The 13,520-nt window shown below is 33.3% G+C and overlaps 1 protein-coding gene across 3 annotated transcripts in view; it reads right to left on the reverse strand.

The window, feature by feature from the left end:
* ZNF804A (zinc finger protein 804A) overlaps window positions 1–13,520 on the reverse strand; it is a 287,373-nt gene that overhangs the window by 14,656 nt on the left and 259,197 nt on the right. Inside the window, exon 1 of one of the 3 annotated variants that reach the window (XM_082690939.1) lies at window positions 4,987–5,005. The exons of the other annotated variants lie outside the window; for them this stretch is intronic. The gene's annotated coding sequence lies outside the window, so the exon portion shown is untranslated. Of the gene's footprint in view, window positions 1–4,986; window positions 5,006–13,520 lie in introns of those variants that run through there. 3 annotated transcript variants of the gene reach the window in all.

The raw sequence follows: 13,520 nt of genomic DNA on the forward strand, positions 1-13,520 counted from the left end.
TCAAAGCCAAGTATTTGGTCACATGTCCTGGTGTCACTGTGAAATAACTTTTTGAATAAGATTAACATTTAAATGAGATGAGTAATCAGATTTATTCATTAAATCCTAGCAAAGCAGATTACCTTCCATAATTCATTCAATCAGCTAAAGGTTTTTATTTGTTTGTTTGTTTGTTTGTTTTTAGATTTTATTTATTTGACAGACAGAGATCACAAGTAGGCAGAGAGGCAGGCAGAGAGAGAGGAGGAAGCAGGCTCCCCACCAAGCAGAGAGCCTGATGTGGGGCTCAATCCCAGAACCCTGGGATCATGACCTGAGCCGAAGGCAGAGGCTTCAACCCACTGAGCCACCCAGGTGCCCCAGCTAAAGGTTTTAATAGCTAAGACTGAAGTCCTTGGAGATGAAAGAATACCTCCAGACAGCCTTTGGACTTGAGACTACATCAGCTCTTTCCTGGTGTTCCGGGCTGGTGGTTTGCCCTGCTAAATTTGGACTTGATTTCACCCACAACTGTGTGAGTGAATTCTTTAAAATCTCTCCTTGTCATTTATCTATCTATGTATTTATCTATCTATCTATCATCTATCTACCTCTCTCTCTCTCTCTCTCCCCCCACATATATAAATACACACATAGTTCTGTTTCTCTGGAGAACCCTGATTAATACAGTTTTTCACCAGAGAGTAGTCTAGCTGTGATGTCTATGGTAAACCTTGAAAACTGCCTTCCCTTTATCAATTATATACTTCTACCTCATTATTAGTAGAATTCCAATTTGGTGGCTAAGTAAAGTACTCAACTAAAAGAGTAAAAATCTCAACCTCCTTTGTAAATAAGAGTGGCAAAGTGATACAATCCTCACTAACTGAAGTAAATGTTTCTAAGAAGGATGTCCCTAAAAAAAATTTTTAAAAAGGAAAGCCTCATTAGAAGAAAAGATCCCTTTCTGTTTGTTTTGTTTTATTTTGTTTTGCTTTTAACCATGTCATTTGCTTCCTACTCATGTGTAATTGTGAGTCTAAGAGGGCAGCAGCCTCTTAGCTACCAGCTACTGAAAATAGCTATCAGCTTAGCAGAGAAGGTCTAGATGCCAAATAAAGCATAACAATAAAATAAAATAAAATAAAGATTCCTATACCCTAATAGCATTGTTGAATTACTAAAACTGGTTGTTTAGGTAGTTTTGGGGGAAAAATATCCAACTTATTTGAGTTTTCTCTAACCTGCAGCCAGATATAATTTTAACTTACATACTCATTTAGTAGATGTGTGACTGGATAATTCATATTCTTAGACATTTGCATCTACAGATGAAGACGCTGATGACATGTAAATTCTTTCCAGTTCTTACATTCAAAGATAAATATTTTCAATGTCACTTTTATGCTGGATTTAGATGATAGTAAATAATTGGTATAGTTACAAAAATAATTAGAATTACCTTGTTAGGTAGTTTCCCTTTACAAGTAAATCCATTACAGCTTTGAACTGCTCCAATACTGCTGTTATTAGTTTTGTATTTCTTAGTAAGTTAATATATCAACAACTATTACTGTTTCCACAAGCTTAAAATTTCGTTTTTTTTTTAATTAAATTAAATTTATTTCAGTTTTCCAAAATTCACTATGTATGCACCACACCCAGTGCTCCATGCAATACATGCCCTCCATAATATCCACCACCAGGCTCACCCAAACATCCACTCCCCTCCCCTCCAAAAATCTGTTTTTTTCTCAGAGTCCATAGTCTCTCATGGTTGTTCTCCCCCTCCAATTTCCCCCCACTCACTTCTCCTCTCCTTCTCCCAATGTCCTCTGTTATTCCTCATGCTCCACAAGTAAGTGAAACCATAAGATAATTGACTCTCTCTGCTTGACTTATTTCACACAGCATAATCTCTTCCAGTCCCATCCATGTTGATACAAAAGTTGGGTATTTATCCTTTCTGATGGAGGCATAATACTCCATTGTATATATGGACCATATCTTATTCATCCATTCGTCCGTTGAAGGACATCTTGGTTCTTTCCACAGTTTGGCAACCGTGACCACTGCTGCTATGAACATTGGGGTAGAGATGGCCCTTCTTTTCACTACATCTGTATTTTGGGGGTAAATACCCAGTAGTGTAATTTCAGGGTCATAGGGTAGCTCTATTTTTAATTTCTTAAGGAATTGCCAGACTGTTTTCCCAAGTAGCTGCACCACCTTGCATTCCCACCAAGAGTGTAAGAGGGTTTCCCTTTCTTCACATCTTCTCCAACACTTGCGGTTTCCTGTCTTGTTAATTTTGGCCATTCTAACTGGTGTAAGGTGGTATCTCAATGTGGTTTTGATTTTAATCTCCCTGATGGCTAATGATGATGAACAATTTTTTTCATGTGTCTGTTAGCCATTTGTATTTCTTCTTTAGAGAAGTGACAGTTCATGTCTTCTGCCCACTTTTTGATGTGATTATCTGTTTTGTGTGCATTGAGTTTGAGGAGTTTTTTGTAGATCTTGGATATCAGCCTTTGTCTATAACGTCATTTGCAAATATTTTCTCCCATTCCATGGGTTGCCTCTTTGTTTTGTTGACTGTTTCCTTTGCTGTGGAGAAGATTTTGATCTTGATGAAATCCCAAATGTTCATTTTTGTTTTTGTTTCCTTTGCCTTTGGAGACATATCTTGAGAGAAGTTGCTGTAGCTGATGTCAAAGAGGTTATTGCCTATGTTCTCCTCTAGGATTTTGATAGATTTCTGCCTCGTGTTGAGGTCTTTTATCCATTTCGAGTTTATCTTTGTGTATGGTGTAAGAGAATGGTTGAGTTTCCTTCTTCTACATATAGCTGTCCAATTTTCCTAGCACCATTTATTGAAGAGATTGTCTTTTTTCCACTGTATATTTTTTCCTGCTTTGACGAAGATTATTTGACCAAGAGTTGAGGGTCCATATCTGGGCTCTCTACTCTGTTCCACTGTCTATGTGTCTGTTTTTGTGCCAGTACCATGCTGTCTTGCTGATCACAGCTTTGTAGTAAAGCTTGAAATCAGGCAACGTGATGCTCCCAGTTTTGTTTTTGTTTGTTTGTTTGTTTGTTTGTTTTCTACATCTCCTTAGTAATTCAGGGTCTCTTCTGGTTCCATACAAATTCTAGGATTGTTTGTTTCAGCTCTTGAAAAATGCCAGTGGAATTTTGATTGGGATAACATTGAAAGTATAGATTGCTATAGGCAGTATAGACATTTTAACAATGTTTATTCTTCTTATCCATGAGCATGGAATGGTCTTCCATCTTTTTATGTCTTCTTCAATATCTTTCATGAGTGTTCTGTAGTTCCCTGAGTACAGATCCTTCACCTCTCTGATTAGGCTTATTCACAGATATCTTATGGTTCTTGGTGCTATGGTAAATGGAATCAATTCTCTAATTTCCATTTGTATTTTTCATTGTTAGTGTGTAAGAAATAGAAACAATCATCAGAAATTATTATCAACAGTTACATGCCAATAATTTAACCAACCTAGATGAAATGGATGCATTCTTGGAAACCTATAAACTCCCAAAACTGAATTGGGAAGAAATTGACAACCTGAATAGACCCATATCTAGTAATGAGATTGAAGCAGTGATCAAAAAACTCCCAAAAAACAAGAGTCCAGAACCTGACAGATTCCTTGGAGAATTTTACCAAACATTCAAAGAAGAAATAGTACCTATTCTCCTGAAGCTGTTTTAAAATTTCTTTTGAATTCCCAAGAGTTGTTTCTACCAAGAACTATTTTCAATTGCTTTTGAAAAACTAAGTATGATTTCTGTCTTACATAGAAGTGATACCCTCAAAGAATTACAACTCAATCACCATCTCTATTTCCTGAATCAATTTAGCTTTCTTGGAAGACACTATGCAGTGAGTACTATTAGAATATTAGCAAATATATTTCTTCAGAGGAGGTTAAGATATTCAAGTGAATGGTATCACACTTCATTGTGCAATTTCCTTCTAGTCATTATTTAATCAATGGCATTATGCTGAGCGAACCTGTGGAAGACTCTTTTTAAAATTTCTTTTCCCATTACTATCATGAATGTGTATCATTTGGACATTTCTCATGGCAGCTTTAAAAGCATCTAATCTCTTAATGGCATATCAGATCTGAACAATATCTTTCCCCAAGGCCTCTCATTCTTTAGATTCCATTAACTCAAGTTTCTCTTTGTGGACAAAAACTCATTCTAGTTCTAATATAAAAGTCTTTGTAATCTGTATGTGTTCTGTCTAAAACTGATTTCCCAACCATTCAGTTCATTTTCTTAAGTGCTGGATTAGAAGTGTCTCGTGCATTGTAAGTGCTCATGAATGCTTGTCAAATTGAATTGGCACAGGATGGCAGTGATTAATTTCTTCATACAATAGGAAGCTTTGAAAATTTACTAACAAAAACCTCAATAAGATCTTTGGTAGTAGAAGAAAAGCAATGGAAACTCCGGTATAAAAAATATTGACACTTATATTTAAAAATACACAAACAACTTGAGGGACCTGAAACTGAACAATAGTTAAAAATTATGGTTTGATTTTAAAAGGAAATACCATGCAGCTATTACCAATAATAATTGTGAAATAGTAGGAATAGTGTTGTATTATGCTATTTTTAAAAACAGCATGCTAATAACTTATAATCAAATGTATCTGCACCAGTAGAGTAAAAATGTTGATATTTCTCTTTGTAGCATAAAATCAGAATTGTATTTTTATTTACCACTATATGGTATTTTTCCATTTTTTTTCCTTACTAGTATGTTTTACTTTGAGAGGAGATTTTTAAATTTAAATTTGAAATATGAAAATTAGATATATTTTAAAACTAAAACAAAAACAAAAAAATTATGATCCTCTCATCATATGCTTTTATCTGTGGTCTAATATCTAAATTGTTCTGAATATTTCTAAGGTTTCTCAGCATGCACAAGTAAATCAATATAACCCAATAAATGGCACACCTGGGTGGCTCAGTGGATTAAAGCCTCTGCCTTCGGCTCAGGTCATGATCCCAGGGTCCTGGGATCGAGCCCCGCATCAGGCTCTCTGCTCAGCAGGGAGCCTGCTTCCTCCTCTCTCTGCCTGCCTCTCTGCCTGCTTGTGATCTCTGTCAAATAAATAAATAAAATTTTTAAAAAATATATAACCCAATTAAAAAGACAAATCAAACTCATGAATTTTATGTACATGATTTCTAACAATATGAAATATTTGTGGATTAATATCTTTATCATCTCTTTGGCATAAATAGAGTGGAAAATAACAGGGACAACAGTCAAAATCTGTGGGAAACACAATACTAAACTATAGAGATATAGATTTTTTTTACTCTTTTTCTCTCTCAAAAATATTTATATAAGTGTTAAGTGACTTATCACGTAACATAAAATGAAGAAATTATGAGTGAAGGGTCAACAAACATACTCTACTCTGGAGGAATTTATTTTGAAGTAACTTTATGGCTATGTTCTTTAGACATGTCATAAAGGTAGAATATCAATTGTGTTAATGGGCACTTTTGCTTATGATCAAAAATAACTTCTGTTTGGAGAATTGTGTTTGGGCTGAGAAGAATGTGAAGGATTTATTAACACTTGGGAAAAAGCTGTCACTGGTGACCTCCCTGTGTGAAAACTACATTTGTCTCTTGCCGGGACCATAGAAATTATACCCATGGAAGCCTTTTCAAGTTCCTATATACGATATATGGCTCACTTTTCTACCCAGTTCATGTCCTCTCTCAGCAACTAAATTGTAACAGAATGCCAAAGGACAGAGCTCCAGAACTGCTGTGGGAATGTGAAGACCCCAGCTGGAGAGAAAACACCTGGTATGATATGATGGCCTGTATTTTTTTAAGTGAAAATGTGCAGTATCTCCAGGAATCTGGATTTTTAATATTTACTTGACACACATTATTATCTCAAATAAAATTAGAATTGGAGATATATCAAGAAATTGCCCAAACTCTGCAATTTCTATGGTGATATCTTTTTTAATTTTTTTTCCTTATTCCATTTCTCTTTATTCCATTTGAGATATTAATTTGCCAAGTCAATGGAGATCTGTCCCTTCTATTGCAGTGAAACAGCAGTAAATTTTGAACAGAAATATACAGCAATAGGTCTTCCTTTTCTTTCTCAAATTATGTATTAATGCACTTTATTTTTATTAGTATTTTTATTTCAAGTTTTTATTTGAATTCTCATTAGCAAACATATATGGTAAAATTGCTTTCAAGTCTAGAATTTAGTGATTCATCACTTACATACAACAGCTCCAGTGCTCATCCCTTAATACTCAAGACCCACTGAATAAATACCAGTTTCTTTCTCTTCATTATTCTAACTCTAATGTTAAAAGGTAGAATTCTATGTATTATATGTGGAACTCATTTGAGACAGAGTTCACTGGCCCAAAGGCTACTTTATCTTATAAACTTGGAAAACCTTTATCAAAAATATTAATCAAGTGACATATTATTTAAATAAATATCAGAAACATTTTGATTTAAGTCAATTTAAATGTGTGAATAATTATGTTTTTATTAATTAGACATTTCCTTTGTTTAACACATAGATATTATGTGCATTTCTACAGAGAGAAGACATTTTAAAATGCATTTTTATATTTTAGAAAATCAGTATCATATTTTATTTGTTTGGATTTTTAAATTTTACTTATATTTTTGTTTTGCAACAATGGTTCCTACATGTATGTTTTAAGAAATTAAAAATAAATTTATAAAAAGTGCATGCCATAAACATTTTATTTAGTTCATTTTTATATAAATTATTAAAAATAAATGCTCTCAGTAGATAATTACAAAGGACTTAATTTGTTTTCTCAACTTATCAGATATTTTTCTTGATGAAACCAATGGGATTGAGTCAATACTACTTCATTATTGCTTTCTGTTGACAATTGACTAGTTCTTGGTAGAACAGTACAACTGTCCTCCTAAGAGCTCTAAAAGACATAATAAAACAAAGGTTTATAGCTTAATCCCTTTGAGAGTTTGAGCAGCTTCCAAAGAAACTACTGTATTAAAATTTTAAATTATTGAGTTTTAACTATGGAAAAAAAATGTTGGTGATATTTCACCTCCAAACACTGAAATTACTTATAGACTAGCTCAAAGAGAACAAAGGCAAGTTATGTTTTTTGCTTTTAATTTTATGACTCCAGGGCTAATATGACCTTTTTTTACTGGATATCTACGTAAAATTAATTCACTAAAACTCAAACAACAGTGTGGCAGCTTGCATTCTTGTGTAAACCGAATTTTGTATCATCATAGAAGAATCAGAAAGAGCTGCTTGTTGTTTACTGAAAATATGTACTGAACTACGTAAACAAAATACATTCAATAAAGTAAAATCTTCTATACTATTTCTACTAAGTTTCATCTATATGTTTAATATGTGGAAGTGTTTAAATGTGGTTTTAATTGAATTGTCTTTCTAAAGTCTGCTAATCTTAATACTTAATACCTATTAATAGAGCTAACCTATAGCTGTAACCATGGATACCTGTCTATGTTATGTCTATTATTATTAGACATAATAATGGTCCCCCTAAGATTTTGCCAGAATAAATTTATACCACTAATGCCTAGAACTTGCAAATAGGTTACTTTGAATGACCAAGAGACTTCACAGATGTGTTTAACTTAAGGACCTTTAAAGAGGGATATTTTCCTTAATTATCCAGGTGGGCCAGATATAGTCACAAGCTTTCATACAAATGAAAGAAGAAGCAGGGTAGTCAGAGAAAGAGATGTCACAACAGAAGGAGAAGTGAGAAAGAGAGAAAGAGAGATAAAGATTTGAATTGCTATGCTGCTGCTGACTTTGAAGATGGAGGAAGGGGGTGATGACCCAAGGAATGAGTGTGGCTGCTTAATGCTGGAAAAGGCAGGAAATGGTCTCTCCCCTCCCTTCTCTGGAAGGATCACTGTCCTGCTGACACCTTGCTTTTACGACTTCTGATATCCAGACCGTAAGACAAATTTGTGTTGTTTTAGGCCACTACATTCATAATAATTTGCTGCAGCAACAAAAGAAAACTAATACAGTACCTAAGATATAATTACTGTCTAGGACAAATGTACCATAACAAAACAGTATAGCATGTTTGGGGGAAAGATTAAATTCAAACCACAAGACTGATCAGGAGCCTGGGATTAGTTAACAGTAATCTGTATGACTTTATAAATAATAGTATAAGGAAGTCTATATCCTTATATAATTAAATGTAAGACTTCCTACTTTTTAGAAACTTGGGGGGAAATTAAAATAAAACAACAAATTTGATAATGCTTTCCAAACTATAAAAGGTGATGTTATCAAATGACAAAACTTGCCATTTTTATTTTATAGATGATAAAACCTTTCATAATTGAATATGCAAGCTTAAATTTCTATAAGCATTCCTTTAATTTAGAGGCAACAATGTGAAAGTTTGTATTTAAGTCCATCCTCTCTTTGCTTAGCTTATTACAGTGTTTGTCCCTGTAATATCATAATGTAATTTAACAGTATAATTTATTTCCTAGACCTAAGACACTATTGAAGGTACTACAGAAGCAAAGAGATGGATAAAGGAATGCCTCCTAATATCAACATAATTCTTGGCAGAATAAAGTATATCATATATGGGATACAAAGTGGTAGTTTTTCAGAAGAGAAAGATATTATATTTCTCAGAACAGATTTTTAAAGAATTATAAGTGAGCTTTGGGTAATTGTCAAAAACAAAACAACAACAAGAACAACGAAAAATAGCATTAAAAAGACAAACAGAAGAGAGAATAAGGGCATCACATGTAGTTTTTAAGTCAGAAGCAGTGATGTCAAGATGTAGAAAAGAACGTTTAAACAAACGTTGAATGGTGAGAGAATGTATGAGTTTTCTACTTCTACCTAAAAACCCATCACAAACTAAATGGCTTAGAATGACATACATGTATTAGCCACAAGTTCTCTGTCAAAAGTCAGACACACAGGTTCCGTGTTGTCAACTCAGGGTAGACAAAACTGAAATCAGGGTGGCAATCAGACTGTTTTCAACTGGAAGCTTAGGGAAAAATCTGCTTCCAAATTAATTCTTACTGCTGGCAGAATTCAGTTCTTTGTGGCTGCAGGACTGAGAAACCTGTTTACTTGTTAGCTGTCAACTGGAGACTTCTCCTGGCTACTAGAAGCTGCTGCATTCCTTGTCATGTAGCATGCACCATCTTCAAAGCCATCAACTGAAAATTTCTCACTCGTCAAATACCCCTCATTTTCCAAATGTCTGAATTCCTAGACAAGCCGAAGGAAATTGTTTGTAAAGGGTTTATGGAATTAGGTCAAGCCCAATGAGATAATCTTAAAGTAAACTAATTTGGGATCTTAACTGCATCCGCAAATTCACTGCACAGTAGAACATAAATGAATGAGTAATGGAACAACTGAGAGAAGAGGAATGTACATAAGGGGCCAGGCATCGTGAGGGTCATATAGAATACTACCTACCACAGGAATAAAGCAAAGAGGATATTAAAAAAGAAATACATTACTCACAATGATAGAAAGCCTTGAATATCGTGTTAAAATGCCTGGATTCCGTTCTATAATTACACAACATTGGAGGAGTAATCTATATATATATATATATATATATATATATATACACACACACACACACATACACACACACACAAACATATATATATGTGTGTGTATATATAAAAATATATATATACACACACACATACACACACACACAAACATATATATATGTGTGTGTGTATATATATGTATGTATATACATATGTGTGTGTGTATATATATATATTTTTTATGAAGTTTTTAGTACTAACCCAGGGGTTTCAAATGATTTGAAAATGTGTGATTCAACAAATATTTTCCTTCCCTTCCTTTCGTGACTGATAAGATAAAATATAATTAAGAAAAATAAAAATAACAGTTTTTGAAACCAAGAAAATGAGACAGAAGTGGACCTAACTAAATGTTTGAAGAAATCTGGATTACAAAAAGCCAATGAGATGGCACGGATAGTAAATAAAGATAAGGAACTTGGCATCCCAGAACACTGAGGTTCAGTGTGATGATACCAGAAGGGAAAACCAGAGAATCTGCAAGTTAGACTGATAAATATAGAAGTGATGAGTGGCTCTTGATATGACTATCAGACTAGTTTTACAACTGGATTCTGAACAGCTAAACCAGTAGGTCTCTCCCAGCAAAATACAGACTTCTATAATAACAGTGAAAGAATAGCTCATCTGTTCCAGGTCGGTATTCCCCTATAAAATCACCCTAGAGAACTGTACCTATAAACAAAGTCAAGAATCTGCACTACATTTGAAGGAAAAGACACATTAGAAACAAATTTATAGACTCCAACTCTCTGTTTTTAATCACCCTAGCCCTGCTGGAGAAAAAATATAACAAATCACCTATAAAGAAAGGAGAGTGAAATATAATCAATAATGCTAAATGATAGGGGGGAAATGCTAAAAATTCAAATTCTTGAGGGAAAATTATCTGAATCCAGAATTCTATAATCAAGCAAATTTTGAGAGCAAAAAATATTTTTCAACCTGCTAGAGCAAAAAATTGTGTTACCTGATAATCATAAATCTGATTTTTTGTCAGAATAAACCATAGTAAAAGAAAAAAGAAGACAGACATAAGAAAGGGCAACATGAAATACAAGAATCAATGGCAGGTGAATATTATAAAAAAAAAAATCAAAGAAAGCTTGCAAGAAGTTAAAAGCAAGGTCTTGGAATCTTGAAGGCAGGATAGTTTTCAAGCAAGAGGATTTAGTAACAAAGGGTTACATTCCCTTCTTTACATGTTCAGTTACCAACCTGGTTCTGTGAAAATAATGACTTTGTCATAATTCCGTGTATATTGCTGTTGGACATAAAAGGATTCAGTAAAGAACAGCACATTGAAGACTTACCTATAGTTGTAGAACAGAATCAATAGTATTCTTTTAACATTTTTAAAGTATCATATTTTAAAAAACTGTGAAGTAAGGGAAAAGTTAAAATGTAGGCATACTAAGTTCTTCATTTATTATATCAGGGGGTTAGTATATAATCTTTAATACCGATGGATTAAAAATTTAAAAAGAAAGAACTTAGAGCTGAAAAGGAGATTACTAGGTACCAGATGGATAATAGTATACTTACAAAACATTGGTGGATGGAGAGAAGAAAGAAAAACACTAAATTTTTTAATCTTTTATAATGGGACATCTGAAATCAGACTAAAATTAATAAAGCAAACAAATATGTAATAATACATATTTTAATAAGAAAAACTTTTAAAATGCTTAAATTTGATAACCTTTTATATCTAAGAATGAGATGGAGAGATAAAAACAATTTTTACATATAATTCTGGGCCATTCTATAGGTTATAATATAAGTGTATATATTTTATTACAATTTTAAACCTGTTTTATCTTTAAAAATAACTCAGATATTCTAATGGTCAGAAGCAAACATTTAAAATATAATACCAATAAACTGGAAGATATTACATGGGCAGCATTTAATTATCCCTATAGGATACTGTCTTTATTACCTTTAAACATAAAGTGGCTCTATTTTAAAACCTGGTAAAGATAGCTGGAGTTCCATTTCTAAGTTTCAAAGAATACTAATGAATTAATACTAAAATATGCTCTCCATCAATCCTTGCTTAGAAATAGTGCTAAATCTAAGTCATGACTCAATTAAAATTATTAAGGATAGATTAACAAGAAACTCAGAACTGAAATTTTTAAATCCATTTTGAAGACAGTTATACATGATTAAAAGATTTTAACTCTTTCTAAGACAATAAAGAAATTCCTCATTGACTTAAAGAAGTAGATTTTTACACCCTTATAAAATGTAATGCTATAATTATACTTGTAAATTTCAACACATACTTATTTTCAAATGCCAAGCCATGGTCAAAAAAATGTAACCAACTGATTAGCTAGTATTTACCCCTCTAAATTATGTAATTGGACAATGATTGATAATATAGCACTGGATTCTCACAAACTTTTGTTCTATGTCCCCATTCTACCATTTTTAAGCTAATTAGCTTTCTTTATTTGTAAGATGGAGATAATAGTTATATCTACTTGAGACAGTTGTGGTAAAAATTAAATGAACAAGTGTTCAAAATATTTCTGGCTTAGAGGTAAGAGTGCTTAAAAGTTATAAACTTTTGTAATAAAACCTACTGATCCTAATGTTATAAAGGGTGCATTTCTAGTAATTTGTATTTGATGAGCATTAAGTTCGATACACACATTCCTGAAAGAGTTGGGAATAAGAGACACAGATGTGGCTGATAAAACCAGAGTTATATGGATCTGCATGGTAGGAAAACTGACACACTATGACATGGAGATTTGGCCAAGCAGCTGCTGGAGAAAACTTACAACTGTTATAAGAAAATAGTTCCTAATGAGAGGAATTCCTTCATGTTATGATTGAATAATATTCTATGGTAAATCTGTAAAAACACATCTTTATCCTTTCATTCATCAATGGACACTTAGGTTGTTTCCATATCTTAGCTATGGTAAATACTGCTGCAATAATCATGGGGGTTACAGATATCTCTTCAAAATACTGATTTAATTTTCTTTGGTTATATACCCAGAAGAGGGATTGCTGGGTCATACGGTAGTTCTATTTTTATTTTTTTGAAGAATCCCCACACTGTTTTCCATAATGGCTGTACCAGTTTACATCACTACCAACAGTGCACAAGAGTTCCCTTTACCCCACAACCTCAACAACACTTGACATATCTTATCTTTTTGATAAAAGTCATTCTAACAGTTGTGGCTTTCCTTTGCATTCCCTGATGATAGTGTCATTTGTAAGGGCAAGGCTGAATCTGGGGGATATGATGCTTAGTGAGATGAGTCCCTTACAGAAAGACAAATACTGTATGATTTCACTAATAAGTGGAATCTAAAAAAGTGTAATTCATAAAATCAGAGAGTAGCCTGGTGGTTTCCAAGGTTAGGGGGTAGGGGCAATGTGGAGATGTTGGTCAAAGGGTACAAATATTAACTTACATGGGATGAAAAAGTTCTGGAGACCTCATGTACCTCAAGGTGACTCCAGTTAATACTGTATTATATACATGAAGTTTGCTAAGAAAGTAGATCTTAAGTGTTCTCAACGTACACAAAAAAGGTAACTATGATATGACGGAAGTGATAATTAACTTGATTTGGGAATCATTTTATAATATATATATATACATGTAAAAATCATCATGTTGTACACCTTAAAAACATCCTGTTGCCCAATCTAAGTATACATAATTTTTATCAGTCATGCCTCTGTAAACCTGGAGAATTTCCTAAAGAATTGCCTCTGACTTGTTAATTCTAAGATATGCTGCTCATTGCAGGGGGGGGCAATTAAGACATAGTCTTTTTTTTTTTTTTTTTTTTAATC

Source organism: Mustela nivalis (assembly GCF_964662115.1).
Source record: "Mustela nivalis genome assembly, chromosome: 11".
Lineage (NCBI taxonomy): Eukaryota > Metazoa > Chordata > Mammalia > Carnivora > Mustelidae > Mustela > Mustela nivalis.